Raw genomic sequence first — 25,544 nt, forward strand, 5'->3', positions numbered from 1 at the left:
AATACAGAAAATAAATATGTTAAAGTTATGCTAAGATGTTCTATATTATCCTCCCAACTCTGAATACTGCCAAGAGGGGAGCAGAAATGTTGTGAACCTAAGGATGGCTTAACTTTAGCTTTGATACATGTACAGTAGAGGATTCCCTTTCCTTATGTGCAATTGCCCTTGGTCAACCTAAGAATGAATTCCCAAAGTTTGTATCTGGGGGGAGGGTATGAAAGACATTCAGTATCTGAGGAAACTGGTTGAGGATTCAACATCAGCAGATAATTTATAATAGCATAGTCATTATCTTCAGTTCGCATTTTATGACACTTTACAATTCATATGCATTACTGGTCCTCCTAACAATCCATCAAGGTAGGTGACTGAGATATTATCCAAGTGTACAGATAAAGACAAAAGGTTCAAAGAGATTATCAGTCTTGTCCAAGAGCATGAATAGGGTTTGACTGAAAATAATTTATTGAAGGACAGGGCTAATGAAGCTAACAAAGGTCAATAAAGCACTCAGAGACTAAATAACAGGAAGCCATGGCATTCCTCAGGCCTGAAGAAGGGAGAATAATGTCACCAGAGCTGGTGAGATCTACCACTATGAAAGATGGACTACCTGACAGGAGTTGTGGTCTTGGATGATGGACCACATATACTGCCGTACCTATGGCATAACAGAGATTAAGTAGGGGAAGAAACACCCTAATTCTTCCCTCTTCTCACCTCCCAATCATCTGCCAGTACCTTCTACTGATGGCCAAAGAAACCAGAAGCCAAAGAGCAAAAGATCCCAGATGATGCAACCAAAAGAGGTCAGCTTCCTAGGCATGGAACTTGGCACAGAAGGGTGCAATGAATTCGATGGATCTGGCAGGGAGGGGGATAGACAGAAGCAGCATACTAGCAGCTGCTAGCTTCATGACCTAGTTTCATGACTACAAATCCAATGCACCTGTCCCTATAGATACTCCTAAGATACTCCCCAGAAGGATAATTAAGAATAGCTTTAATTATTTGAAAAGACAGAAAGAGATTTCAGTCTTACTGAGATACATTCCTTCTTTAGGTTAGGCTGACATCTCTACATTCCCTAATTACTAGGTCTACTTTAGAATCCTTTCTATTTGGTCAGAAGCCATTGTCCATAACCTGCTTTCTTAAGTGTATAAGTAATTATCATCTCTTTCAAAACGATGAAACACCCAGATGTTATATCATCTGCTTGAGTTCAACAAAGTCCTATATGAACAATAAAAACAGAAACTGAAAAAGATGACTGGTTAGCACATACATGAATAATACTGTCAGAAAAAAGTTCATACTTCCATAGGGCACACAATCTTATAGGTAGTATAAATTTCCTCTAGGAAATATCCAAAATTAAATGAGAAGAATGAAGTAGTGATTCAGCCCACTTGAAATACTACTTAAAAGAAATAATCTCTCTTCAAGACTACAGAAACTCTTTCGGTGCAATTGGCATCCACTGCACAATTTCATTCACACAGCTAATCTTCAGTTTAAGTAAGTGTCTACTCATCTTTTCCACTCTGATCCTAAGGTATTTGTAAATCCCTTAAGTCAAACATGGTTCATTCCAAGCATTATCTTATTAAAGGACAAAGATTCCCTGGAAAGGGTAAATATATATATAGAGAGATAAAATCCCTGAGACTATTACATTGGTATGAATTTAGTTTATCAAACTACTTTCCTCCTTTGATTAGAGAATTTGAAATTAAAAGGAAAATACATTGAAATGCTTCTAATGATAAAAAAAATAAGCAATTAAATTACCTTGAGCCTTTGTAAAGAAAGTGGAGAAAAGAAACTGAAAGTAATGAAGGAATTGTAGAAGGAGGCAGGGGTGAGGGAGGGGGTAATGAAGTTGTTGAAGACAAATTTTCTTACTTTACCTATTTGCTTAGGACAGGCTCTACACGACTCAATGATTATGCTGGTATAGTCTGCATCTGACCTGCCCAGGTGCTCTCACCCAGCTAGCTAGTATTTGCAACTGTATTGAAGGCTAAGCAAACTGTCACCAAGTGTTTTACCTCCCCTACAACACATAACATTTTTGACTTTTATTTCATAAAGAAGCTAACCCAGTTTTCACAAGAAAGATTTCCTCTGTGTTTAAACTAACTTCACTTCCTTTCACTGCTTTACCCAAGACTCTGGCTTATCCAGTGTCATTTCCGAATGTTTGTTTTTTTTTTTTTTCCAGAACAATGAGAATGACAGAGACTCCTGGGTAATGAGTCCTAACACTTGAAACACCCTCTTCCAATTACACAATTTGGCAGGCTACTAAAGAATGACAAGTGCAATCTTCCATTTAATAGAAAATCTAACGAAGAAAGAGTATCTAGCATCCAGTAAAGATAATTAATTAAAAACACAACTTTATAGTAACTCAGACACAATACTATGACTGGCCTTTTGTGATCTGCTAGCCAATTAGGACAAGGTCATGGCTCCAGAAATTGAAGAAGGATTTGCTTAATATCTTTACAACTAATTTGGTTTGTTTTTCAACTAATTTGTTTTTAAATAGACCAGAGTATCAATGAGGGTATTTGGCTAGAGGGCAACTAGTGAATTATCAGGAAGAAGAGGGCTTTTTCCTTCTGATTCTTTAGCTGGAGTTAGCATTTCACCGATGTGCGTGATAAAACAGGGTCTTTAAACAATCTAGATAGTCTTCTGAATGAATTCCTGGATTAGGGATTTTAACACAGGAAATACCTTTGTGAAACAATTATCATTATAAACTTAGATTAAGTTTGGTATGACCCAATTTACCAGGTTCTTCAATTATCCAACAATCCCTATGTTTCTCTTTCTAAAAGGACTTAGCTGCCCCAGGCCCTAAATGATGATGGCAAAAACTCTCTTAGTATTTTTCAAATTTAAAAGCAATATAATCACATTACAGAAGAGTACCAAGTATCTTACTCATTAAAAAGTACATATTTTAAGTGTACATTAAAAAGAATATTAAAAAGTAAACATACTTTCATCCATTCCTCATATGAGCACTCAGGACAATCTTTTTGTTTGTTTTTAGATTGAACTCTCAATTGAATAACTTCCAGTGCCAGGCATTGTTTTAGGTACAGTCCTAAATGCATCACAACAATCCTGAGAAGAGGAAACCACTTTCAAGAAAGCTTGCAATCTCTCATTCCTGCAGAGACCACAATTGTTCAGGGGAATGACGTTGTTAACATGAAGGTCCTGCTTTATTCAAATATGACTAAATCTAATTATCCAATTAGATTTTTAAAATAGTCAATTCTAGGCATTATTTAAAAATTTATTTGCAAGTTTTTAATCAAACAGTCATAGGCTTATCTTTATATCATTTTAAACTCTATTTTTGAAAATAAAGCCTATTAGAACAGAGTACTTGTAACACCAAACTTATGACTTTGATAAGCACATGCCTGGGGTATTAGTACATGCTAGCAAAACCCATTCCAGAGCACACTTACGCCCAGTGAAAATTTTGTAAATGTGTGCTCTTAGTCACAAAGAAGACTAAAATGTATTAGATCATTTGGCTGCTATCTACTACATGTAATGAAAAAACAATGTAAATGGTCAGGTGATACTTAGACACGTATGCATACCATTTTTATATATAATGACCACTTTTCACCCAAACACATTATTGTGCTTCATCAGCTTCTGAAAGAAGGAATATCAGTATTTTGTAGCCATTATCAAAGTAAGTGCAAGGACTATAAATGGGCTGAACTAAAACATGATAGCCTAGGATACTAAAGGCTAAAAGGGAAGAATTTTCAAGTAAATTTTAGAGGGAAAAAAATGTGAATTAAAAAATGAAAGGGCAGAGATACATAAAGCTAATATTTAAGAGGCCATAGATGAAATTAATTGCCAGAAATTAAATACATCTTATCACTGGCTATCATTGTCCAGTATTATACTCGAGATTTTATAATTTTCTCCCACCTTCTCTCTACAGGGACCAGATCGAACCAGCCAAGCTGGGATTCAGTTTAGCTCAATCCCATTGCTACTTTTTCATTTAGAATATTCTCTTGTCTATCTCCTGATATCTGGATCATTATTGTTACCTGAGCCTCACTCATCATTTATATGAATTCAAGGATGCTCTGTTTGGTTTTTAGAAAGCTTAAGGAATTACTCCGGTGAAGATGTCATGCTTAAAGAATACTATCTGGCCTGACCTGGGGGCAAAATGAGGGCACAGTGAGGTGTGGAATTTATTTCCTCCTCTAGAGCAGCTAGTGAATGGCCAGGAGCAGTACAGAACACCTTCTGGAAGAAATTCAGTGACCAGGAACACAGTATACAACAGTCTGGACCAGGTGGAATGACCGAGATCCCACACAGAACTGTAAGCCTTCCAAGCCACAAAGACCAGTGTCCCTACCCCACAGGTGTGGCAGGCTGGTTCCCTGAGGGGAAAGAAAACAGATTTTTCTAGCAGCAATGGCTTAGCTCAACCAAGCTCCAATTGCAGAATTAATTAACAAATTCTGACTACTGAAAACAGGCCCCCAGCACAGATAAACCTGGAATAAGCACCAAAGGAAATAGGAATTTTTGCCTTGGAGACAGGGGGTGGGGTAGACAGAAAAAAAAATGGAAAAAAACCCAGAGGCAATTTGAGTTCAGCACAAAATACTGGAAAAGGGCTGGACCTCAAGAAAAGGGAGCACATAGAGCCTGGAGATTAAAAAAAAAAAAAAAGCCACTTACCAACTCAAGCTCTTAGCTGACAAACTTGAGGACCAGAGGTCTGGCTCTGAAAAAGCTTTTTTTCCTATTTTATGATCCTTAAATAGCTCATGAGGTAGAACTGGAAGCAGTCTTAGGCTCCAGCACTGCCAAAAGCAAAGGCAGAATAAAGCTTGTTTGAGAAATAAAATAACTAGACAGGTGAAGTGGTTAATTCCCTAAAGGGTGTACTTCCCCAAGAAAAGGAGGGCAGGGCCCATCTCAAATGGAATCCCTCCTTCAAGGAATTCAGGCCCCAAGGACAGGAAAATAGAAGCAATCAAAGCCATCCTAATATCTCACCTCTGTGTCAACCACCCCCCTGTCACGGAGAGTCTGCTGAAATGAAAGGCACCACATCACTTTTTGCTGGTGGGAAGCCATGGGCAGACAAGTGCCACATGTTGGGCAGAATAGGAAAAGCACAGAGTCTGGAAGTTTCATAGGAAAGTCTGACAACCTGATGGGTCTCACCCTCAAGAAAAAATGAAGATGGCTACACTCTCCTCCTCAATGTGGGCCTGTCTGGTCTGGGAAAATTTGACTGGAGCCTATAATATCTCAGGAGATGCTCCACATACAAAAAAGTCACCATATAGGCAGGGCAAGAAAAAGAAAAACAAAAGCTGAAAAATTCTGATCAGTTAAACAGAACCTATACTAGAGGTCTAGAATAAGTTGCACTGAATGTCAAAGAACAGACAGAGAACAAAGCCATCCAGCAATAAAATCCATGATAAAAGAGCAAAAACAATATCTAGAATAAACTAATTAAGGAAATTAAATGCCTAGATGCTAGCAAAAAATAATGAGTCATACTAGGAAAATCAGAGATATGGCTCAGTCAGAGGAACAAACTAACACTTCAAATGAGATACAGGAATTAAAACAACGAATTCAGGATGTTATCAAAATATTATCAAAATTATCAAATATTATCAAAATATTATCAAAAATCAAATCAGTGAGTTGAGAGAGGATATAAAGAAGACATTGGGTTAACAAAAAGAACTCAGAAGCTTGAAAAAACAAATCACAGTATGAATGGACATGAAAGGCACAACAGAAGATGTTTTAGTCATCTAGTTGCTGGACTGTAATATACCAGAAATGTAATGGCTTTTATAAAGGGGGAATTTTTTGAGTTTCAAATTTATAGTTCTAAGGCCATGAAATGTCCCAATTAAAGCAAGTCTATAAAAATGTCCAAATTAAGGCATCAACAAGAGGTCATTTTCACTCAAGAAGGGATAATGAAGTTCAGGGTTTCTCTCTCATCTGGAAAAGCACATGGCAAACTTGGCAACACCTGCTAGCTTCCTCTCCAGGCTTCTTCTTTCATTAGCAACCCCCCCCCCATTCCTTCTTCATCTCCAAAGGTCTCTGGCTGCATGCGCTCTGTGGTTCTTGTGGTTCTCTCATGGCTCTAAAAAGAGACTCTCCCCCAAATGCTTCCTCTATTAAAGGATTCCAGTAAACTAATCAAGATCCACCTGGAATAGGTGTAGTCACAACTACATGGAAGTCATCTAATCAAAAGTTGATACCCATAATTGGGTGAGCCACTTCTGTGTGGTGATAATTTAATCAAGTTTCCAACCTATAGTACTAATAGGAAGAAATAGTTGCTTCCACAAGATGGATCAGGATTAAAACATAGATTTCCAGGGTATATAACCTTTTCTAACTGGTGCAGAAGAGAAGAAAAAAACAATAGATTTGAAGAAGCAGAAAAAAGGATTAGTGAACTAGTCTGAAATCTGACACATAAAAGAAAATATAGGGAAAAACTAGGAAAAATATGTGCATGGTGTCAGGGAATTGAGTGACAAAATGAAGTACATGAATATATGTGCTGTGGGTATCCCAACTGGAGAAGAGAAAGACTAATGGAGAAAATAATCACTGAATATTTCCCATCTCTTATGAAAGACATAAAATTACACATCCAAGAAAAGCAGAGCACCCTCAACAGATTAGACCCAAATAGACATACTTCAAGACACATACTCATCAGATGGTGAAATGTCAAAGACAAAGAGAATTTTGAAAGCAGCAAGACAAAAGCAATCCATCACATACTAGGTAAGCTCAATAACACTAGGTGTGGATTTCTCAGCAAAAACTATAGAGTGAGAAGGCAGTGGTATGATATATTTAAGATTTTGAAAGAGAAAAACTGCCAACCAAGAATTCTATATCCAGTAAAATTCTCCTTCAAAAACAAGGGGAAGATTAAAATATTTTCAGATGAAAAATCACTGAGAGATTCTGTGACTAAGAGACTGGCTCTACAAGAAATACTAAACATAGCACTACAGACAGTTAGGAAAAGGCAGGAGAAAGGTCTGGAGAATAGTACAGAAATGAAGAATATCAGTAAAGATAAAAAGGGAAAAAATTAGATGTAACATATAAAATCCAAAAGACAAAATGGTAGAAGAAAGTACTGCCTTTACCAAGTAACATTAAATGTTAATAGATTAAACTTCACAATCAAAAGACATCAATTGGCAGAATGGATTGAAAATCAGGACCCAACTATATGCTGTCTACAGGGGACTCATTTTAGATACAAGGACAAAAATAGGTTGAAAGTGAAAGGTTGGGAAAAGATATTCCATGCAAATAACAATCAGAAAACAGCAGGGGTAGCTATGCTAATATCCAAAAAATTATACTTCAAACATAAAGCAATTAAAAGAAACAAAGAAGGACACTTTTTTAAGGATAAAAGGGACAATTCAACAGAAAACATAACAATCACAAATATTTATGCACTAAGCCAGAGTGCTCCAAAATATTCGAGGCAAACACTGACAACACTGAAGGGAGAAGTAGAAACCTCTACCGTAATTCTGCACTCTCATCAATGGATAGAATATCTAGACAGAGGATCAATAAGGAAACAGAGATTTTGAATGATACAATAGATGAACTAGACTTAGCATATATTTACAGAACATTACATACCACAAAAGCAGGATACACATATTTCTCAAGTGTTCATGGGTCATTGTCAAGGATAGACCATATACTGAGTCACAGATCAAGCCTCAATAATTTTAAAAAGATTGAAATTATACAAAACACTTTAGGAGATCATAGTAGAATGAAGTTGGGAATTAATAACAGGCAGAGGGACAGAAAATTCACAAATATATGGAGGCTAAACAACACACTCTTAACCAGTAGGTCAAGGAAGAAATTACAAGAGAAATCAGTAAATATCTTTAGCAAATGAAAATGAGTACACAACATATTAAACTTTATGGGATGCAGAAAAGGCAGTGCTGAGAAGGAAATCTATAGCCTTAAGTTCCTATATTAAAAAAGAAGAAAAAGCAAAAATCAAGGAATTAACTGTTCACTTGGAGGAAAAAGAGGAACAATAGCAAACCAACTTCAAAGCAAACAGAAGCAAAGAAATAACAAAGATTAGAGCAGAAATAAATGAAATTGAGAACATGAAAATTATCGAAAAAATCAACAAAACCAGAACTTTGTTCTCTGAGAAAAATAAGAAAAAAATTCATGAACCTGTAGCTAGGTTAACAAAAAATAAAAAGAGAGAGGATGTACATAAATAAAATCAGATACGGAAGGGGAGACATAATCACTGACCACACAGAAACAAAAGAGCTAATGAGAGAATACTATGAGCAACTATATGCTAATAAACTAGACAATGTAGATGAAATAGGAAACTTCCAAGAAAGGCATGAACAAGCAATACTGATTTGAGAAGGAATAGACAACCTCAAAACACCAATCACAAGTGAAGAGATTGAATCAGTTATCAAGAAGCTCCCAAAAAAGGTAAGTCCAGGGCAAGATGGCTTCACAAGTGAATTCTACCAAGCACTCAAGAAAGAATTAGTATCAATACTACTCAAACTCTTCAAAAAAATTGAAAGGGAGGGAAAACTAGCTAACTCATTCTCTGAAGCCAACATGCACTGATACTAAAGCCAGAGAAAGATGTTACAAGAAAAGAAAATCATAGGCCAATCTCTTTAAAGAATATAGACGCAAAAATCTCAGCAAAATACTTACAAATCAAATCCAGCAGCACATTAAAAGAATTATATCCCATGACCAAGTGGGATTTATTCAGGTATGCAAGGCTGATTCAACATAAGAAAACCAATTAATGTAATACATCACGTCAACAAATCATAGTGGAAAAACCACATGATCATCTCAATCTATGCAAAAAAAGTCATTTGACAAAATTTACATCCTTTCTTGATGAAAACACTTCAAAAGATAGGAACAGAAGGGATGTTCTTCAACATGATAAAGGGAATATTTGAAAAACTCACAGCTAACATCATCTTCAATGGGAAAAGACTGAAAGCTTTCCATCTAAGATCAGGAACAACACAAGGATGCCCACTGTTACCACTGTTATTCAACATTATACAGGAAGTTCTAGCCAGAGCAATTAGACAAGGAAAAAGGCATCCAAATTGGAAAGGAATAAATAAACTCTCACTGTTTTCAGATGACATGTTTCTGTATGCCAAAATCCCCAAAAATCTAGGGCAAAGTTACTAGAGCTAATAAATGAGTACAGCCAAGTGGCAGGGAATAAGTTCAATGCCCAAAAACCAGTAATGTTTCTATACACTAGTGATGAGCTATCCAATGGTGAAATCAAGAAAAATTTCCATTCACAATAGCAAACAGAATAATCCAGTATTAGGAATACATTCAACTAAGGATAAAAAGAACTATACACAGCAAACTACAAGAAACGTCTAAAAAAATCATGGAAGAATTTAGTAAATGGAAGGACATATCATGTTCATGGATTGGAAGACTAAATATAATTAAGATGTCTGTTCTCTCTAACTTGATTTATTGATTCAATGCAATATGAATTAAAATCCTAACAACTTAGTTTGCAGACAGAGAAAAACAAATAACCAAATTTATTTGGAAGAGCAGAGTGCCCCATATAGCTAAATATATCTTGAGAAAGGAAAATGAAGGGGGAGGTCGCATACTACCTGACTTCAAAGCATATTGTGAAGCTACAGTGGTCGAAATAGCATGGTACTGGCATAAAAATATCTATACTAACCAATGGAACAGAATTAAGTATTCAGAAATAGACCCTCCTCTAATCTATGGACAATTGATCTTTGAAAATGCAGTCAAGCCAACCCCCCTGGGACAGATCAATCTCTTCAGTAAATGGTGTTTGGAGAACTGGATGCCCATATGCAAAAGAATCAGAGAGGATTCATATCTCACAACCTATACAAAAATTAACTCCAAATAGAACAAACTTCTAGACATTAGAGCTAAGAGCATAAAACTTTTGAAGTAAATGTAGGGAAATGTCTTATATATCATTTAAAGGAGGCAGTTTCCTAGACCTTACACCCAAAGCAATAGCATTGAAAAAAGAAATAGATAAATGGGATCTCCTCAAAATTAAACACTTTTGTGCATTAAAGAACTTTGTGAGGAAGGTAAAAAGGCAGCATACGCAATGGGAGAAAAATTTCAAAACCACGTATTAGATAAGGGTTTAATATCCAGAACGTATGAAGAGATTTTCAACTCAACAACAAAAAGACAAACAACTCAATTAAAAATGGGCAAAACATGTGAACTTCTCAGAAAAGGAAATACAAATAGCTAAAAGGCACATGAAAAGATGCTCAACTTCACTAGGGAAAAGAAAATCAAAACCACAATGAGATATCATCTGATACCTACTGAATGACCATTGTGAAAAAAAAAAAACAGAAAACAACAAGTGCTAGAGAGGGTGTGGAGAAAGAGGCACACTTACTCACTGTTGGTGGGAATATAAAATGGTACAACAGTACTGGAAGGCAGTTTCACATTTCCCAGGAAGCTAAGTATAGAAGTGTCATATCATCTAGCAATTCCATTACTAGTTATATATTCAGAGGACTTAAGGGAAGAAAACAAATGGACATATTCACACTGATGTCTATAGCAGCATTATTTATGATTGCAAAGAGATGGAAATAGCCCATATGTCCATCAATGGACGAGTGGCTAAATAAGCTGTGGTATACATATACAATGGAATATTACAGAGCTATAAGACAGAATATAGTCATGAACAATGTAACAATCTGAATGAACTTTGAGGACATTATGCCGAGTAAAATTAGTCAGAAACAAAAGAACAAATACTGTATAGTGTTACTAATACAAACTACCATTAATGAGTGAACTTACAGGGTTGAATTTAAGAACACAGGTTATCAGGAGATAGAATTACGGTAGAAGGTGGGCATTTGGTGCAGAAGGAACACAGATTGTGCAACAGGACTGACTGTAAAAATTCAGAAATGGATAGCACAACACTATCTGACTGTAGCACAATAGTATAAGTATGCTGAATGAAGCTGATTGTGAGTATGAGTGAGGGAGAAAGGCTGGCGGCATGTATGAAAATAGAATGAAAGATAGAGGATAAACACTGAGATGGTATAACTTAGGAATGCCTAGAGCGGACAATGACGGTGATTAAATGTACAAATAACAAAATGTTTTTGCATGAGGGAAAACAAATGCATGTCAACATTGCAAAGTGTTGAAAATGGATGGTATACCGGAAAAAGTACAATCAATGCAAGCGAGTATATACAGCTAACAGCAAGACTGTAGCATGCTTCCTCTGAATGTTATGAAGGCATTATGCCAAAACTAAAAGACAACAGCTGGGGACATGGGGAAGGTGTACAGATTCTTTGTGGAAGGAAAGGAAGTGTCTTCATATAGATCATGGTGGCGAAGGCATGTCTATTTACTTATGTTGGACTGAATGATATGCAAATAAAACTGTTAAAAAATGAACAGAGAGAAATAAGTGCTAGAGAAAATGCAAAGAAAGAAATGTACCTATTCACCATTAGTAAGGAAACTAAGAGGTGCAAACCAAAACAATGGGAAAAAATAATCCATTCAAATAGTAACCAGAAGAGAGCTGGGATAGCTATACTAATACCAGACAAAATAGGCTTTAAGTCAAAAGCTGTTAAGAGACAATAACGGATACTATACATTAATGAAAGGGGCACTCCACCAAGAATAAATATCAATCATAATTATTTATGCACCTAACTACAATGACCCAAAATATATGAGGCAAACACTGACACAACTGAAGAGAAAAAAACACACCTTTACAATAATATTTGGAGACTTCAACACACCACTCCCATCAAAAGACAGAACATCTAGACAGAAAATCAATAGGGAAACAGAACTTAGGATAGATGAACTATATGAATGAATAATATGATAAATGAACTAGACTAAACAGACATATATGGAAAATTGTTTCTCAAAGCAGCAGGAAATATATTATTTTCCAGTGTGCATGGATATATAAATCATCTTCTCTAAATATAATAGAAGAATCTTGCAATCAATAATAGACAGAGAACTGGAAAATAAAGAAATATATGGAAGTTAAATAACACAATCTTAAACAATCAATGAATCAAAGAAATCACAAGGGAATCAATAACAATCTGCAGATGAATGAAAATGAGAACACAACACATTAAAACTTACAGGACATAGTGAAGGCAGAGCTCAGAAGGAAGTTTATATCTTTACATGCTGTCATTAAAAAAGAAGAAAGAGCTAAAATGAAAAACCTAATTTCACATGTGGAGAACCTTAAAAAAAAGAGCAGTGAACTAAACCCAAACCAAGCAAAAGGAAAGAAATAAGGATTAGAGAAGAAATAAATTAAATAGAAAATAAGAAATAATCAATAAAACCAAAAGCTAGTCCTCTGAAGAGATCAATAAAATTGACAAACCTTTAGGTAGACTGATGAAGAAAATAAGAAAGAGAATGTAAATAAATAAAATCAGAAATGAGAAGGGAAGCTTTACTATTCACCTAAGAAGAATAAAAAGGATTATAAGAGGATACCATGGACAATGTATGCCAACAAATCAGATAACCTAGATTAAATGGAAAAATGTCTAGAAACACACAAGCTAAGTACACTGACTCTAGAAGACATAGATGATCTTAACAGACCATGTAAAGAGATTGAATCAGTCATCAAAACCTCCCAACAAAGAAAGCCTAGAAGCAGATGGCTTTACAGGTGAATTTTACTAAATATTGCAAAAAAAACTTAAAATCAATCTTGTTGAAACTCAAAAAAAAAAAAAAAAACTGAGGAGAAGGGAACACTACATAACTAATTTTATGAGGCCAACCCATGCTAATACCAAAGCCAAATAAAAATACTTCAAGAAAGGAAAATTACAGATCAGTTTTTCTTATGAATATAAATATAAAAATTCTCAACAAAATACCAGCAAATTGAATCTGACAGTACATTAAAAGAACTATGCACCTTGATCAAGTGGGATTTATCCCAGTTATACAAGGGTGGTTCGACATAGGAAAATCAAATAATGTAATATATCACATTAAAATAATGAAGGAAAAGAAACATATGATCACCTCTGTTGATGAAAAAATAAAGGCATTTTATAAAATCCAACATTCTTTCTTGATAAAAACACTTAGAAGAATATGAAGAGAGAAATTTCTTCAATATTATTATAAGGGGCATATATGAAAAATCCACTGCTAACATCAAACTAAATTGTAAAATAATGAAAGCATTCCATTTAAAATCTGTAACAAGACAAGGATGCCCACTGCCTCATTTGTTATTCAATACTGTACTGGAAGTTCTAGCCAGAGCAATCAGGCAAGAAAAAGAAATAAAAGGCATCCGAATTGCAAGGAAGAAGTAAAATTCTCACTGCTTGCAGATGACATGAAATTTATGTCAAAAATCCCCCCAAATCTAACCAAGCTATTAAAGCTAATAAATGAGTACAGCAAAGTGGAAGGTTACAATATCAACACCCAAAACAGCAGTATTTCTACACAGTAGCAATGAGCAAGCAGAGGAGGAAATCAAGAGAAAAATTCCATTTACAATAACAACTAAAAGAATCAAATATCTTGGAATAAATTTAAACAAGGATGTAAAGGGCTTAAACATGGAAAACTGCAAAACATAGCTAAAAGAAATCAAAGATGATCTAAATAAATGGAGGAACATTCCATGCTCATGGATTGAAAGACTAAATATTGTTAAGATATCAATTTTATCCAAAATGATTTAGAGATTCAATATTACCAATCAAAATTCCAACAGGCTTCTTTGCAGAAATAGAAAAGACAATCATCAAATTTATTTAAGGGTAAGGGACCCTAATTAGCCAAAACTATCTTAAAAAGAATAACAAAATTTGATGACTCACACTTCCTGACTTTAAAACTTATTACAATCTCCCTGGAAAATTGGGACATGACTCCTGTGGATGAGCTGGGACCCTGCATCATGGGATTGAGAAAGCTTCTTGACCAAAAGGGGGAAGAGAGAAATGAGACAAAATAAAAGTTTCAGTGGCCAAGGGATTTTAAAAAGAGTTGAGAAGTTAACCTGGAGAACATTCTTATGCAATATATAGATACTCCTTTTTAGTCATGGTGTATTCGAGTGGATAAAGGGAAGTAACCAAAACAGTTGAACTGTATTCCCCAGTAGCCTTAATTCTTAAAGACAATTGCATAATTACATAGCTTTTACAATGTGACTGTGTGATTGTGAAAACTCTGTGGCTGATGTTCCCTTTATTTAGGGTATGGACAGATGAGTAAAAAATATAAGAACAATAAATAAATAAATAATAGGGAGGATAAGGAGTAATAAAATTGGATAGATTGCAATACTAGTGGTCAATGAGAGGGAGGAGTGAGGGATATGGGATGTATGGTTTTTTTCTCTTTATTTATTTTTCTGGAGTGATGCAAATGTTCTAAAATTGATCATGGTGATGAATACACAAGTATGTGATAATATCATGAGCCACTGAATGTATATTTTGCATGGACTGTATGGTGAGTGAAGATATCTCAATAAAAACAAAAAATAAATTATTACAAAACTACAATGGTCAAAACAGCATGGTACTGGCACAAGGATGGATATACTCGGAAATGGAATTGAATTGACTATTCAGATATAAAACCTCACATCTATGCCAAGGCCACTCAATTTGTAAAGAACTATCTCTTCAACAAATGATACTGGAGAAAACTGGATATCCATATGCAAAAGAATGAAGGAAGACCCCTATCTCAAACCACATTCAAACATTAAGTCAAAATGGATCAAAGACCTAGATATAAGAAACATGACTATAGAACTCCTAGAAGAAAACATTGGGAAGCATCTTCAAGTTCTTGTATTAGGCAAAGACTTCTTAGACTTTACACCCAAAACCAAAGCAACCAAAGCAAAAATAGATAAATGGGACCTGATTAAATTAAAATTTTTGTACTTCAAAGGATTTTAGCATGAAAGTGAAAAGACAATCTATTCAATGGGAGAAAATATTTGGAACCCACATATTCAATAAAGGTTTATGCCCAAAATATATACAGAAATCCTACAACTCAACAATAAAAAGATAAATAACCTCTAAAAAGGACACACAAATGGCCAAAAAAGCACATGAAAAGATGCTCAATGTCATGACCTGCTAGGGAAATGCAAATCAAAACCACAATGAGATACCATTTCATACCTGTGCTGGTTTGAAAGCATTATGCACCCTAGAAAAACCACATTTTAATCCTGATCCAACATTGGGAGCAACCATTTCTTTTAATCCTAATTCAATACTATAGGCTGGAATTTTTTATTGGATTATCTGCATGGAGATGTGACACACTCAATTGTGGGTGTGATTTTGAATTAGATGAAGATATGACACCACCCATTCCAGGTGGGTCTTGATTAAATTACTGGAATTATGGATGAAACATTTTGGAAAGGGTAAGAAATGAGCTGAAAGAAACTTCAGAGCATAGCTGATAGGCAGAGAACAGACACACAGATTTGGAGATGCATGGAGCCCAGTAGATATTGCCATGAATGTTAAGCAAGCCAGAACCTGGAGAGAGCCAAAGGAAGCCAAGAGATGAAAGAAAGCCCAGAGAAGCAAAGTGAGGAAACCACACACAGCCAGAGACGGAAAGCAATGGAGCTCAGGAGCAAGAGACCAGCATATGCCAGCCATGTGACTTCTCAGCTGACAGAGGTGTCCCAGATCAATCAGCTTTTCTTGAGTGAAGGTAACCTCTTATTGGTCCCTTAATTTGGATACTCTCACTTTCTTAAAACTGTAAACTTATTAAATTTCCCATTTTAAAAGCCATTCCAGCTCTGGTAAATCGCATTCCAGCATTTTGTAAACTAACACAATACCCAAAAGAATGGCTACTATTTAAAAATCAGGAAACTGCAAGTGTTGGAGAAGAGAGGAAAAATAGAGGAACACTCATTCTGTTGGTAGGAATGTAAAGTGGTGCAGCTGCTGTGAAAAAACAGTTTGACAGTTCCTCAGAAAGTTAGGTAGGGAATTATCATATAACCTGGCAATCTTACTCCTAGGAATATACTTCTGAAAATGAAAGAGGGGACTCAAACAGGTATTTACACATTGATGTTTACAGTGACAGTATTCATAATTGCCAAAAGATGGAAGTAACCCAAGTGTCTATCAACTGATAACAGATAAACAAAATGTGGTATATAGATACAATGGACTATTATTCAGCCATAAAAAGGAATGACAACATGGACAGACCTTCAAAACAACATGCTGAGTGAAATAAGCCAGACATAAAAGTATAAATGGTATATGATTTCACTGATATGAAATAATTAAGACATGCAAACTCTTAGCATCAGAATCTTATTGCAAACAATAAGATTACCATGGTCTGGTATAGAGTTTCAATTTGACTTGGTTGTAAACTTTTGATAATAGATGGTGATGATGCTAGCAAAACATTGTGAATGTAATTAAGAGAACTGAGTTATATATGTGAATCTGGCTGAAGGAGAAATTTGAGGTTGTATATATGTTTATAGAACACAAATTTAAAACATAAAACTGTATAACACAATGAACCCTATTATAAACAATATACTATAGTTAATAGTGTAATTATACCAATAAAAAACCAAAAGAGTTCATGACTTCCTTGATGGCCTTCCCATCACCTCGCTGATGTGGTCTCAAGCCAGTCTGCACTACCATTGTCGGTACTTGGACTTGCTCTGGAGAGCACAGAGTAATCCCTATGTGCACTCAGGGGTGACTGTATTTCAATGCCAATGCATTGATTAGCAACCTGAAAGACTTAACTAGGAAACTCTCTCTGGCTTTCTTTTCCAGAGGCAGCTTATGGACAGCCAAAGCAGTATAAGAAACAGTTAAATAAAAATGGCCTGAGACAAAAAGCCTTACCTTCATTAAGTCATTCAATAGAGCACTCAGAAGGGGTAGAATGTCAATTTCATTGGAATTAGAGGAGACATTTGAATTCCTGTAAATGGGGGCAACTTCTAACCCCCAGCTCAGAACAAAACACAGGCTCAGAAATGATGGAGGGGGCCCTGCATTTCACATTCAAATCACACTGATCTTTTTGATAGAATAGCTAAATTATGATGAAAAACAACAGCCAAAGTAGAGCCAATTTGAAAACATTGTGAAAGGTGTTTTTTTGCATTGGTCTGTCTTGTTTTGTTAGATCCTAGCAGTTAAGGAACTCTCTGTCTTATCAGTAAATGGATATAAACTTAAGAAGCCAAGATATCAGGGACTAAATACCAGAGTTAGTACTTTAAAATACTAAAATCTACAGTGTACAACAAAACATTATATGGCAAAGAAACAGGAAATGATGGCCCATCCATAGGAACAAGATAAAAATAATGAAACCATCAATGAAGAAGGTCAGACTTTGTATATTCTGGACAAAGATTTTAAGAAAATGATTCTCAGTATTCTCAAGCAGATAAAGGAAAATGCAAAGAACACCCAAAACAATATCAGGAAAACAATGAATGAAAAAATATGAGAATATCAATAATGAGACAGATATTTTTTAAAGGAACCAAAAAGAAATACTAGCATTGAAAACCACAATCACTAAAATGAAAAATAATTTCCTAAAGAGTTTCAAGAACAGATTGGAAGTTGAAGAAGAAAGGATCGGTGATCTCCAAGACAATACAATTAAAATAGTTTAGGTTGGGGAGCAGAAAGAAGAAAGAATTCAAAAATGTGAAGACACCCTAAAAGACCTGTGGGAAACAATCAAATATACAAAAATACACATTACAGGAATCTCAGAAAGAGATGAAAAAGGGAGGAGAAGGAATGTTCAAAGAATTATTGGCAGGAAACATTGCAAATTTAACAAAAGACATGATTATGCACATTCAAGAATCCCAATGAACCCTGAACAGGATAAACTCATAGAGAACCATACCCAGACACACAGTAGTGAAACTGTCAAATTCTAATACCAGAGAGAGTTTTGAAGGTTTGCAAGACAAAAGCAACATATTTTGTACATATGGATCCAAATAAGAATAAGTTCTTATCTCTCATCAGAAACTATGGTAGCAAGAATGCAGTAGATAAAATCCCACTGAAGTGTTGAAAAAAAAAATTTCCAGCCAAGAATTTTAGCCAATGAGGCTTTAAGAAATGAGGGAGGGGTCAAGACATTTCCCAATGAACAAAAGCTCAGGAAGTTCATTACTGCCAGATCTGCCCTATAGGCAATGCTAAAGGGAGTCTTTCAGGCTATAAGGAAAGGACACTAGACAGTGGATCAAAGTGACCTAAAATTAGCAAATTCTGGTAAAGTTAATTACATGGGTAATTGCAAACTATTTATTTGTAGGTAATCTAGGAAAGTTATATTGCCTTTTCTTGTTATTTACCTCCACTTTTTACTTCTTACAGGTTCAAAAAGAAATGCATAAAAAGTAAATATATAGTATTATTTGGGACATACAACATACAAAGATATAATTTGTAACAAGTACAACAAGAAGGTGGGCAGACAGAGTGTTATTGGAACAGTATATGTATATGCAACTGAAGGTAAGTCGGTTTCAAATAAAATGCACTGTTATAGATTTAGGATGTTAAATTTAAGTTCCATGATAAAGAATATCTGGAACTAAGAACAAAACTACTTATACATATGTAAATGAGAAGATATCCAAATGGTTCAATACAAAAAAAATCAAATAATATGAAAGTAGGTATTAACAGGAGAATTGAGGTACAAAAAAAAGGTGTAAGACTTACAAAGACCAAATAACAAAATAGTAGAGGAAAGTCCTCTGGATATTATCCATAGTTACTTTAAATGTAAATGAATAAAACTCTGCAGTCAAAAGGCAGAGATTGACAGAATGGATTTTAAGAAAAAGCATGATCCAACTATATGCTATTTATAAGAGACTCACCTTAAATTCAAATACACAAGTAGCTTGAAAGTGAAAGGGATAGAAAAATATATGATGCAAACAGTAGACAAAAGAGAGCTGGGGTAGTTATATGAATAGCAGAAAAAATAGACTTTTAGTCAAAAACCATAACAAGGGAGAAAGAAGATGGTCAGTAAATACTGATAAAGATGTCAATTCAACAGGAAGACATAATAATTATAACTACATATGCACCTAATGGCAGAGCCCCAGATATATGAGCAAATATTAACAGATTTATAGAGAGAAATAGATGATAACATAGTAATTGTAAAGACTTCAACACACCACTTATAATAGTAGATAGAACATCTAGGCAGAAGATCAGTAAGGAAATAAATGACAAACAGTACTATAAAACTAGACTTAACAGACATAAATGGAACACTTCACTCAACAACAGCAGAATACACATTGTTCTCTAGTGCACATGGATCATTCTCCAGGACAGGCCATATGGAGACAAGTGCCAATAAATCCAAAAATATTGAAATATTACAATGTATCTTTTCTGACCACAATAGGATGAATAACTATAGGAGAACTGGAAAATTCACAAATATGTTGAAATTAAACAACACCCTCAAATAACCAATGGGTCAAAGAAATCTCAAGGAAATTTGGAAACATCTTCGGGCAAATGAAAACAAAACAAAACAAAATCCCAAAACCTATGGGATATAACAAAGGCAATTCTGAGAGAGAAATTTATAACTCTAAATGGCGGTGATGGTAGCACAACATCGTAAAAAATAAGAGAAAAAAGAGAGATCTCAAATCAGAGACCTAACCTCGCAACTGGAGAACACAGAAAAAGAAAAACAAACTAAACCAGGTGAGTAGAAGGGAAGAAATAACATGGATTAGAAAGAAGATAAACGAAAGAGAATAAGTAATGAGAGAATCAACGAAACCAAAATCTGTTTCTTTAAAAAGATCAATAAAGTTGACAAACTTTTAGCTAGACTGACAAATTACAAAAGATAGAGGATGCAAATAACTAAAATCAGAAATGAAAAGGGGGACATTATTACTTATCCTACAAAAATAAAAAGGATCATAAGAGGATATTATGAACAACTGCACACCAACAAATTAGATAACCTAGATTAATGGACAAATTCCTAGAAACACACAAACAGTGAACTGTGATGTACTCTTGGTATAGTTAACAGCACAATTATAATGTGCTGTATAACTATAATGTAATATATAATATTATAACAATATTTTTTCATGAATTGTATCAAAGACGTACTAATATAAAGTTTTAATAATAGGGAAAACTGTGCATGTGAAGGGCTATAAATAGGAACTTTGTATTTCTTGCATGATTTCTGTAAAGTTCTATTATTATCTAATAAAACAATAATTTCTTAATGCTAAAAAGGCACAATGTCTCATTTTTTTTACAATTATTTTTTCCCAAATCACAGACTCCCTAGGCATTAGAGGCTTTCACCTACTCCCCTTCAGCTCTACACTTTACATCTTTGTAGATTTGGCATCTCCCCATGAATCCATTTAACTGAAATGCAATTTTTTAACATTTTGGCTTTGATATGGGACAGAACATACTCTACTCACACAGGAAAGGACAAATTAAATTTTAACCTAGGAGACTTATGGATAAATTTTAACCTAAGAGACTTCTGGATACAGATTCTGGCAATGTCAAGTAGGTATATTCTTTAGTGTCTCTTTAAATCTTTCTTAATGTATAAATGACATTTAAAAGCCCCCTTTTCATTGCACTTGGCAGAGTACCTAAAACCATAATAAGTTGCTTCCCCAGTAAATGCCATTTTTCCTTAACCACAGGGCTATAATTCAAAACTGTAGGTTTTTAAAAAGAGATGTGTTAAAAAAAAAAAAAACAACACAACTCTCCGGGAATGAAGCCTAGGATTTCCCATCTATGAAAAAAGGGAGTTGTTACAGAGTGGGGAGACTGGCTAGAGATCAGAAGCCTAGAGTTACTGCATTCAAAATGACTTTGCAGATCAACTATTCCATAGAAAGACACCCTGTGCCTACTCTAGCCATGATAATTTCCAGGAAAAGGGAAATAAAGAGAAGGCAGGATCTTAGTGCAGGGGTTAAAGATATATACTTTGGAGCCAGCAAAGTCAGGTTCAAGTACAAGTTCTACCACTTGTTGACTTTGTAACCTTAGGCAAGTTACCCTATGTTCTAGTTTGTTAGCTGCCAGAATGCAATATACCAGAAATGGAATGGTTGTTAAAAGGGGGAATTTATTAAGTTGCAAATCTACAGTTACAAGACAGTGAAAATGCCCATAATGGCCAAATTAAGCCACCAACAAGTGGTTACCTTCACTGAAGAAAGGCCAATGAAGTAGAGTCTCTCTCTCAACTGGGAAGGCACATGGCGAACATGGCGATGTCTGCTAGCTTTCTCTCCAGGCTTCTTGTTTCATGAAGCTTACCAGGGGTGTATTACTTCTTCATCTCCAAAGGTCTCTGGCTGCAAAGGCTCTTGTGGTTCTCCTAGTTCTCTTGTGGCTCTAAAAAGGAGTCTCTCCAAGATGCTTCCTCTTTTAAAGGATTCCAGTAAACAAATCAAGACCCACCTGGGATAGATGGAGTCACAGCTCCATCTAATCAAAAGTTAATACCCACAATTGTGTGAGTCACATTTTTGTGGAGATAAGCTAATCAAACTGCCAATGTCTAGTGCTGAATAGGGATTAAGACAAATGGCTGCCTCCACAAGATGGAATCAGGATTAAAACATGGCTTTTCTAGGGTACATAAATCCTATCAAACTGGCCTCTTCTTTGTACCTCACTCTCCCTATTGTAACGTGGAGGTAATGATAGCACCAGTGTATTTGTTTTCTATTGTTGTGTAACAAATTACTACAAACTTAGTGGTTTCTGTGGTCACAAATTTAATAGCTTAAAACTACACAAATTTATTATTTCACAGTTTCCATGGGTCAGGAGTCAGGCAACTTTTAGCTGGGTACTTTGCTTAGGGTTTCACAGGCTGAAATCAAGGTGTCAGCCATGTGCATCCTCACCAGAGGCTCAACTAGGGAAACACTTGCTTATATATTCCTTCAGTTGATGGAATTTTGGTTGTATTGCTGAAGTTCCTTCTGGTTGTACTATTCAGTTTCCTGCTTTCTTGCTGTCATTTTTCTCAGCTCCTAGAGTTTGCCAGTCATTTGCTGCACATGGTCTTCTCCACAACATGGCAATTTGCTACTTTAGGAGAACCCTCTTAAGCTTTGAATTTGGGAAGGGTTCACTCCTGTTTATGTATTCTTTGATTAGGTCAGGCTCCATCCCAGATAATCTCCCTTTCAGTGAATTCAGAGCCAATTGATTAGGGACCTTAATGATAGCTGCAAAATTCTTTCAGCTAATAATGTAACTTAATCATGGAGTGATATCCCTTCATATTTATAAATCCTGCTCACACTCAGGGGAGGTGATTATACAGGCTTGTACAGAAGGGTGTGGGAATCTTGGGCACCATTTTATAATTTTATCTGACAACAGCTTCAAGGACTCCATGGGAGATTTAACTGAGCTAAGACAAATATAAGTTACTTATTGCCTGACTTGGAATATGTGCTATGTCAGTTTTTACCGTTATTATTTTCCATAGGCTAAATTTCATTGAAGGTGACTCAAGAGCCAAATGAACTGTCCAATTCTCTTGTTCCCATGCTAGATATTAGGATTAAACCTAGGTCTCTCCTTATCTTTTCAGATTTTTTCCTCTTTATAGTACATGCCCTGTGTCTCCCAGGAGCTGTTTCCTACACTTTTAAAGCAGCTATTTAGAGGAAACAGTATTCCCTCATCAATTTGAATCAACAGGTAACACGTCATTTCTTCATGGGGCCACTGTGGTAGGTGGGTTCTACCATCTAATCCTCAAGGTGTGCATGGGGGTAGAAGAAAGGAATCATGTCAAGATGTCCTGACTGCAGACTTTGTATAAATCATTACCAATGTGCAGTATCAGTACACAGAAGGGGGTGGTCAAATAGAGCTAGGAATAGACAGCATTTAGAATAAGCTAGAGTTTCCAAAGCTACTTCTCCCTACTACCTCCCCCACCCTTCCCTAGTATAAAGCACAATTTGAGCCTGTAGACTGGCTGGTCCTGTCAGCTGACTCAGTTCACTTAAACAAACATACAAAATTTTAACAGTCAATTTGGGGAAAGGAAATTCTTTACTTTGACCTCATATCTAACTAGATTCCAGAGCTTATTTCATATTCTGAAGACTGGAATGAGCCAACAGTGATGTATCAGATCTCTTTTGTGTACATCTTAGCAGGATGTCTCTAAACAGAAATTTTTAAATAATAATAATCACTAATCCTATTTGCCCACATGCTCTCCTCCTCAGGAAGTCACTGATATGCTAAGCAGACATACAATGAAAACCCAAGAAGGTCTAAGACCATATGGATACAGAATTTCTAGGTATAGATTCTCAATGTCAGTGGCCTAAAGCACGTATGAGGTGCACAGAGTGTGGATAGAGGTAGGTGGTGGTGGATGGAATGGTAGTAGCCGCATGTCTATATGGTGAACATTTTGATTCACATGGTACTGAGTGTCCTTCACCAGGTACTTATAAAGTGCAGCAGGTTTCTGTTTTACTGCTAAGGTAGAGAGATGTGAATGTTGGCTGCATATTACGTGCTGATGCCCACTCACTCCACCCTGGGTCAATTTGGGGAAAGGAAATTCTCTCTCTGGTCTCAGCACAATGTTTGGTAAATATCAGAAGGTCACTGAACACTTGTGAAATGAATTGGAAGTCCTCTTAGGGATTATTTAGTTAATATTACCAGATAGATGTTCTCCATAAGCTTAAATAAAAATAGCTCTTGCTGAAATCTAAACTCTATTCTTTCTGACTTTATAAACAGAAAAAAAACAGGTGACAGTATCTTGCTTACATAGTAATGTTTTTCATCTTCTCTTTTCCTATTTCCATCATCATCTTTCATAAAACATAATCAAGGTCTTTAACACTCTTGAACAATACATTCATATTTGTGACTTACCTAACCATTACTTTAGTACACCATGTAATAACAATGTTCAATTCATCTCATCACAGAAAACATTAGAAATCTTTTTCTACATTACTTATGAGATAGGAATAAATGCACTTCTGCTTGAATAATTCCAGTGATGGGCAAGTCACTGCTCTAACAATCAACCTAATCCATGTTAGGAAAGTTTTTCCATTCATTCTACTTGAAAGCTATCTCCTGCATTATCTACCCAAAGGTCCTGATTCTGACTTTGTACCCAAACAGAAGTTAAATTCACTTTTCGATTTTCTGTATTTCAAATATTTCCATTTTTCCTTCTCTAAAGAACCATCATCCATCTTTTCTCCCTAGTTCTATTCAATAGTCCCATAAACTTCTTTGTTTTTACAGGTCATGCTGTCAAATAGTCTAGAAAAAATGAGGAAAGAATATTTAATGACTGTGATGCTTTCTGGTGCTAGGAGGAATACAGAAAATCATTAGAACCAATAAGCATATTTGTTATAGGGAAAAGGAGTCCCAGAGAGTCAAATACACACATAAAGTTAGAGTCTTAAATAATTAGGGGCCAGAATTAGAATACATCACTGTAGTCTCCTTTCCAATATGCCAGAAGGCTTCCAGTTTTCAGAGCTTTCAATGTCTTCAAACTGCATGTATCAATTTCATGCTCATAATATCTCTGTAAGATAGGTCATTATTTTTATTCTTATTTAATAAATGGCAGATGGAGGTTCAATGGGTTTCATAAGGAAGGAACTATTTAACAGAACTGGAATAAGAATCCAGGTCTTCTAACCTTCAGTTCAGTATCATTTGAACATTTCATATAAAATCAGTGGGCCTTTCACTAAATGTTTGGTAAGTACTGCATCAGTGAGGGACCTAGCAGAAAACAGATTGCACACTGAAAGGGCTTAACTGAAAAAAATTTAATGGAGCCACTATTTACAGGGTAGTGGGCTGAGTTAAGGGAACCAAAAAGAGATGGTAAGGCATGATAAGAACTAGAAATAAGCAAATTTTTACTTCTCCTAGGTCTGAAGTAACAAGGCCTAGAAACAAAGGAAGAATGGCTGACTCCAGAGGCTGTGATCTTAAAAGAACAGCCACAGCTGTAACATAGGGAGGAAGGGGTTGCGGTTTGTGAACCATACCTTGATTTCTTTTTCCTCTTGCCCACCTTCCAATTTCTTGCTGCTGCCTCCCACTGGTTAGGTCTACCCAGAAGCCAGGGAGCAAGGGAGCTTCCTGGAACACAAGGAAGAAAAATGTATGAACTGGGTGTATAGTGGAGAAAAACAGTGC

The 25,544-nt window shown here is 35.6% G+C and overlaps 1 long non-coding RNA gene across 2 annotated transcripts in view; it reads right to left on the reverse strand.

The window, feature by feature from the left end:
- LOC143647204 (uncharacterized) overlaps nucleotides 1-25,544 on the reverse strand; it is a 410,235-nt gene that overhangs the window by 174,245 nt on the left and 210,446 nt on the right. For both annotated transcript variants that reach the window (XR_013157918.1, XR_013157917.1), the window contains exon 2: nucleotides 25,394-25,487. This is a non-coding gene — a long non-coding RNA (uncharacterized LOC143647204). The remainder of the gene's footprint in view (nucleotides 1-25,393; nucleotides 25,488-25,544) is intronic.

The sequence above is a fragment of the Tamandua tetradactyla genome, chromosome 9 (assembly GCF_023851605.1).
Source record: "Tamandua tetradactyla isolate mTamTet1 chromosome 9, mTamTet1.pri, whole genome shotgun sequence".
Lineage (NCBI taxonomy): Eukaryota > Metazoa > Chordata > Mammalia > Pilosa > Myrmecophagidae > Tamandua > Tamandua tetradactyla.